Consider the following 7,156-nt stretch of genomic DNA (forward strand, 5'->3'; position numbering starts at 1 on the left):
CATGTCAAAAAAGTAACAATTCCTGGAGAGAAATGAAGGGTAATTTGCATAAGCTGGAAAAAAGCATGATCCTGAATGAGGGTACAAATTTGTCAGCCATTCCCAAGAGACAGCCAGTCACCACACAAATGGAACTTTTGGGTTGACAACAGTTATTGTAAAATCAACTTGCAATCCTCATATATTAGTGGTTGCCTAGAGCTGGGGGAAAAATGAAACGTGGAGTGACTGTTTAATGGGAACAAAGGTTTCTTTGTGGGGTGATGAAATGTTCTAAAATTAGATAATGGGGATGGCTGCACAATTTTATTAATATACAATAAAACCAGTGAATTACACACTTTTAAGTGGTTAAAGTGGTGAACGTTATGCAAATTTAATCCCACCTCCAAAAGAAATTCACGTCCAAGATTTACTAAGCCTAAGCTTGTGTGTGTGTGGAGGACTTAGGGATGGGCCTGGCGCCCAGACCCCTAACTCCTCAGGTTCCAGATCTTTGTACAAGTCAGCAACCTCTCGACTGGATTCCTGGGTATGTGTATAAAGCACTAGAACACACAGTGGGCCTCAGGAGCACCGGAATCAGCGCGAAAACGCAGAATGCAAACCGTATTTTGCACCGTTATTTGCAACTTGACAGTGACCGCCACCGTCACTGCATGTTTAAGGGAACCCGGAGCTGTTTCCAACCCCGGTCTGACGTCCTTCACAGTGCTTTGTGTGAACTGGCGGGGGGAAGAAACGCCGGCTGGGGAATGAACGGGGTTATCCGTCCCATCAATGGCCTCGGAAGCATTCTTATCACCTGCTTCCAGAGCTCCCGACCCAAATTTCCTCCGCGACACCGACGCGGCCGCGACGCTGCAGAAGCTCGTCCCGGCCTCACCTGGCTTGCAGCCGCCGGTCCCCCTTGAAAGCGGCGCAGCAGGCTCGGGGTCGCTTCGCCTGGGGCGTTTGGCTTTTGTCCCGCGCCGAGGTCCGGGCCAGCAGTGCGCTTGGGAGCTCCAGGCGCGGCCTCGGGGACAAAGGCGCGCGGAGCCGACGTGCAGAGTTCACCCAGGCCCGTCCGGCCAGACAAGGAAGAGCGCCCGGGGGCGGGAGGCCGGAGGCAGGCTGCTGGCTGGAGAGCCGAAGGCAACGGGGGCGCAAAGCCGGCGCGGAAAGGGCAGGCGCAGGACCCGCCCTAGCGCCGCCTTTCCCCGCCGGCTCTCCCGACCCCCGAGCCCCGCAGCTACAGCAGCCCCACAGCCCGAGCAAAGGCCTCGCCTCAGCCGCGGACAATGGCGGCTGCTCCCCCGGCTTCGACCGGGGCGCGCCGCGGGGTCTGCTGGGAGCTGGAGTTCCAGGCGGGCACTTCCGGCGTCGGACAACTGCGCCGCCATGACAGCTGCCTGGGCTGCCCCGCCTCGCACCGCCCTACTTGGGCGGGGTAAGGACCATTCTGGCAGCTGCGTGGAAGCCGGCGGCAGGGTGGACTTTGTTGTCCCGGCCCCAGACCACCCTCCTCCACCGCCGCCTCCCACTGCAAAAGGGCCTGGGTAAGTCGCGGCGCCGCGGGCCTCAGTTTGCCCGTCCGCAAAATGGCGCCTCGTGATCCCGGGTTTCCCGGGAGGAGCTCCGCGAGTTCTCAGCGCTCTCGAGGGATCCTTCCATTTGGCGTTCGCAAGATTGTGAAAACGTGGCTGCTGTTATTCTCTTTATTTAAGATAAGAAACCTAATTCGAGGTACCCCTCTCTGTGAAGCCCCACGGCTGAGAACGTCAGGGCTCGTTCCCAGGTCTCTTTCCAGAGGCCAGCCTTTATGGGAGCATGGATTACCAGCGACGCATCCTGTGAGTTTTCCTGTATCAATATGTATGGAGCGGTTCGGGCGCGGTGGCTCATTCCTGTAATCTCAGCATTTTGGGAAGCTGTGGCGGGAGGATCGATTGAGTTCAGGAGTTCGACACCACCCTGGGCAACATAGCGAGACCCCATCTCTACAAAAAAACACAAAAATTAGCCCGGTGTGATGGCGCGCGCCTGTAGTCCCGGCTACTCAGAAGGCTGCGGTGGAAGGATTGCTTCAGCTCAGGAGGTCAAGGTTGCAGTGAGCTAGGATCGCACCACTGCACTTCAGCCTGGGCAACAGAGCAAGACCCGGCCTTAAGAAAAAAAAAAAAGGCCGGGCGCGGTGGCTCACGCCTGTAATCCCAACACTTTGGGAAGCCAAGGCAGGTGGATCGCCTGAGGTCAGGAGTTCAAGACCAGTCTAGCCAACATGATGAAACCTCGTCTCTACGAAAAATACCAAAAATTAGCCGGGCGTGGTGGCGGGCACCTGTACCCAGCTACTGGGGAGGCTGAGGCAGGGGAATCGCTTGAACCTAGGAGGCGGAGGCTGCAGTGAGCCGATATTGTGCCATTGCACTCCAGCCTGGGCAACAAGAGCAAAATTCCATCTCAAAAAAAAAAAATGTATACATATATATATACACACACACACACATGGAGAGGCGCTGGGAAATAGAGCAGGGAGCACGGCTAAGGACTCTGCCTTGGCGGCCGCCATTGAAAAACACAAACAGGGAGGCTAAAAATGAAGGAGCCTGAGGTGTTGACCCCCAGCCTGATCCTGGAGGATCCCCTTGGCAGAGCCCATGACGCCCCTTTGGGGTCCTCACAGAGCCACCTCCTCACCTCTGTTAAGGATGACTCTAACCCAGAGCTTCCTTGCTCACTCCCCTCCCCATGCCCAGTCCCTGTGCTCCTCACTCTCCTCCTCTATTTTGTCCACCCTCATTCCCACTGCTGCTAGGGTCTGATCTGGGCTGGTTGTCTTCCCTTACTCAGCACCTCAGTGAGAGACCCACTTTTCATGCACCCACTGCTTGCTGCTTGCACATTTTTACTTATTATTTTGTTTTTTTTTTTTTTAGTCGGAGTTTTGCTTTTGTTGCCCAGGCTGGAGTGCAATGGCGTGATCTCTGCTCACTGCAACCTCTGCCTCCCGGGTTCAAGTGATTCTCCTGCCTCAGCCTCCCAAGTAGCTGGGATTACAGGCATCTGCCACCACGCCCAGCAAATTTTTTGTATTTTTAGTAGAGATGGCATGAGCCACTGCGCCCAGCGCAGTCCCTTCTTTATATTAGCTGCCTAATTTGTTAAAATTCACATGTAACCTCACTACTTCCTTGCCTAAAATCTTTCAAGGGTCTCTGTAACTTCATTATAAAAGCTGTATCTCTCGTCACTCCTATTTCTCCTCCCACTTTTGTTGCTCTCTGACACTCTCCATTCCAGCAACTTAAAGCCAGTTACTTATCTCCTAACATGCTCCTAAGCCTTTGCACACACTCTTTCCTTTGTCTAGACAACCTCTTCCATTTGTTCCATATCCAGTGTAAATGTCCTGCATCAGTCAACACCTGATCTGGGGCCATCTCTCCCCTTTCTAATAGAGCTGACCCTTTGCTTCTCTGAAACCCATGCACACACACAAACACACACCCCACTCCTGAGCCACTTTTACCACATTTCTTCCCTGTCATCCTCTGTAGGTGTGGATCCTCACAGGCTACAAACAAGTCTTGTCTTGAACACCTCCATACCTATCACAGGGTAGGTGCTCAATGAACGTGCAAGGAAAAAAAAGCGCTGGGTGTGGTGGCTCACTCCTGTAATTTCAGCACTTTGGGAGGCTGAGGTGGGAAGATCACTTGAGCCTAGGAGTTTGAGAGCAGCCTGGGCAATGTGGCAAAACCCTGTCTCTACAAAAAATACAAAAGTTAGCTGGGTGTGGTGGCAGGCATCTATAGTCCCTGCTACTCTGGGGGCTGAGGTGGGAGGGTCACTTTAGCCTGGGAGGTCATGGCTGCAGTGAGCCAAGATGGCCCCACTGCACTCCAGCCTGAACAACATCCTGTGTCAATAGACTGGGCACAGTGGCTCACACCAGTAATCCCAGCACTTTGAGTGACCGAGGCGGTGGATCACCTGAGGTCAGGAATATGAGACCAGCCTGGCCAACATGGTGAAACCTCGTCTCTACAAAAATACAAAAATTAGCCAGCCACGATGGTGGTTGCTTGTAATCCCAGCTACTTGGGAGGCTGAGTCGGGAGAATCACGTGAACCCAGGAGATGGAGGTGGCAGTGAGCCAAGATCAAGCCATTGCACTCCAGCACTCCAGCCTGGGCAACAGAGCGAGCCTCTGTCTCAAAAAAAAAAAAAAAAAAAGAAGAGACTGAGGGACTGTAGGTGGTGATACCAAAGCATGGCCATTTAGGAAGCTGGACTTGAGTGAGCACTGGGCAAGAGAGATCTTGAAGATATTTCTACTGGTAACGGAGGATCATTTTAAAAAGCAGGCCTGTGGGTTGAGCTTTTGTTGTTGGGTGGTGTTGGCACTCACTGTGGGTGGGCAAAGGGGAGTAGCCCTTTCAGAGGGAGAGGAAAAGTTCAAGTAGAACAGGCTGAAATTCAAGGGAGAGGACTAAGAGAGAGGTAAGGTGGAAGGGGCAAGGTATTGGGACAGGCCCCAGCTGGCAGGAAGGTGAACCCAGGCAGAGTGGGCACTGAGAGGAAAGCAATCTATGGATGATACAGCCACAATTTCCATCTCAGGCTCAAGCAAAGAAAGAGACGCTGGAGAAGGAAGAGTGACAGAAATAAGAGGAGTATCTCTCCGCTTCCACTCAGCCCCCTACAGCTCATCCTCCAGCAGGCAGCCAAGGGCACTTTTAGGATATCACATCAGGTCCCTGCCTCACATTCTGCACTGACTTCCCAAGTAGTTAGAGTAAAATCCAAACTCCAACTCGCAGCTTGGAACACTCAGCAGGACTAGCCTCTGTCCTATCCCACACCCCACCTCAGTCCCTCAAGCTCATCTCCTGTCACTCCTGCTGACTCCAGCCATTCCTCAAACAGGGTAAGCCCATTCCTGCTTCAGGGCCTTTATATGTATTGTTTCCTCTTCTGGAATCTTCTTCCTTGTACAGCCACAGGGTTTTCTTTCCTTCATTCAGATTTCAGCACAGAAGTCACATCCTGATAACAGCCAGCTGTGACTCATCCTCCCTAATTCTCAGTCACATTACCCTCTTTTTATTTTCTTCATATCAATATCTAAAGTCATAACTGATTGTCTCGTACAGAAGCTAAGTTTTGTGATAGGCAATCACCTAATACCTGCTACACGAACCTCAATGTTCATATAAGACTAGAATTCATATTCTAAAGAGAGATAAGGTAGCTCTGTTCACTTTTGAGAGAGCACTCAAATAAGAGAGATACCTTTGACCTAAAGGTGTCAGGAAACCGATGAAGAAAAACACCCCTGCTATGGTTTTAATGTTTTTATCCCCTCCAAAATTCATGTTGAAACTTAATCCCCAGTGCAGTAATATTGGGAGGCAGGGTCTAATGGGATTTATGTAGGTCATGAGGCTCTGCCGTCATGAATGGATTAATGTTGTAAACCAAAAAATAAAATTATAAGCCCCCCCCAACTATATGAATAGACCTCGGCCAAGGGCATTCCAGAGGTAACCTGAAAAATGAGTTTGGGCCATAATGGGAAGCAGAAGCTGGACTTGCCTCATTATACCCTCCTCCCTTCTGGAATTAGTGATAGAACAGACTCTTTAAGTCTGATAAGAAACATTTACAGTCTGTTATCTCTGGAGGTTTCATCTGCATGATAAAACCTTGAGCTGCACAACCCCAGACATTCCTTTCTATTGACAATAACTCTTTAAATCAATTGCCAATCAGCAATCTTTAAATCTGCCTATAACCTGGAAACTCTCTGTACCATTGTACATCTTATATGTATTGATTGATGTCTCATGTCTCCCTAAAATGTATAAAACCAAGCTGTACCCTAACCACCCTGGGCATGTCCTCAGGATCTCCTGAGAGCTGTGTCAGGGGCCATTGGTCACCATATTTGGCTCAGAGTAAATCTCTTCAAATATTTTACAGGGTTTGACTCTTCATCAACAATGCCATTGTAAAAGGCTCATGGAGAGATTCTGCGTGTACTTGCATGCTCTTTCTCTTTCTCTTTCTCTCTCTCTTTCTCTCCCTCCACCCCTACCCCTCCACCACCTTCCCCTTTACCTTCTATCATGTGAGAATGCAGTGTCCAAGGCACCATCTTGAAATCATCATCGCCAAATACGTCAGCACCTTGATGTTGGACTTCCCAGCCTCCAGACCGGAAGGCAGTACATTTCTTTGTAAATTACGCAGTCTCAGGTATTCTATTATAGCAGCACAAATGGACTAAGACAACTCCTGAGATAGGAAGGGGTGAGGTAAATGTAATCAGAGTTGGGGTTTTAGATCTTAGTCCAGTAAAGAAGCTGGAACTGTTCTGTATAAACAAAGGGCAAGGTAATTGCTACATAGATTCTTTTTTTATTATTGCTGATTCTTACCCTAAAATAAAGGATGTTGCCACTATACATCCACTAGAATGACCAAAAATAAAAATACTGACAGCATCAAATGGGACGACATGGTGCCAACTGGAATTCTCATACCCTGCTGATGGGAGTATAATGTGGTACAGTCACTTTGGAAAAAAGTTTGACAATTTCTTATAAAATTATACATAAACCTGTACTATGATCTAGAGATTCTACTCTTATTTGTTCAAAAGAAAGGAAAACATCTGTCTGCTAAAAGATATGTACAAGAATGCTCACAGTGGCATTATTGATGACAGTCCAAACCAGGAGATAATCCAAATGTCTTGTTACCAAGAGAATGAATAAAGAAATTTTGATACATCAGTTTAATGGATTACTACTTAGCAATAAAAATAATTAGCCATGCCGGGTGCGGTGGCTCACTCCTGTAATCCCAGCACTTTGGGAGGCCGAAGCAGGCAGATCACCTGAGGTTGGGAGTTCAAGACCAGCCTGACCAACATGGAGAAACCCCATCTCTACTAAAAATACAAAATTAGCCAGGGTGGTGGTGCATGCCTGTAATCCCAGCTACTCGGGAAGCTGAGGCAGGCGAATTGCTTGAACCCAGGAGGCAGAGATTACGATGAGCCGAGCTTGCACCACTGCACTCCAGCCTGGGCAAAAGGAGCGAAACTCCGTCTCAAATAATAATAATAATAATAATTAGCCACATATCCACACAACAATATTGCAT

General features: G+C 49.5%; 1 protein-coding gene and 1 pseudogene across 2 annotated transcripts in view; one reads left to right on the top strand and one right to left on the bottom strand.

Moving 5' to 3' along the window:
• ZNF606 (zinc finger protein 606) overlaps positions 1 to 1,309 on the bottom strand; it is a 26,661-nt gene extending 25,352 nt beyond the window's left edge. Inside the window, exon 1 of one of the 2 annotated variants that reach the window (XM_010386973.2) lies at positions 887 to 1,309. The gene's annotated coding sequence lies outside the window, so the exon portion shown is untranslated. The remainder of the gene's footprint in view (positions 1 to 886) is intronic. The other variant, XM_010386974.2, reaches the window with a different exon arrangement.
• LOC104680888 lies at positions 601 to 6,869 on the top strand (annotated as a pseudogene).
• The last annotated feature ends 287 nt before the right edge of the window (positions 6,870 to 7,156 follow it).

Source organism: Rhinopithecus roxellana, chromosome 12, assembly GCF_007565055.1.
Source record: "Rhinopithecus roxellana isolate Shanxi Qingling chromosome 12, ASM756505v1, whole genome shotgun sequence".
Taxonomy (NCBI): domain Eukaryota; kingdom Metazoa; phylum Chordata; class Mammalia; order Primates; family Cercopithecidae; genus Rhinopithecus; species Rhinopithecus roxellana.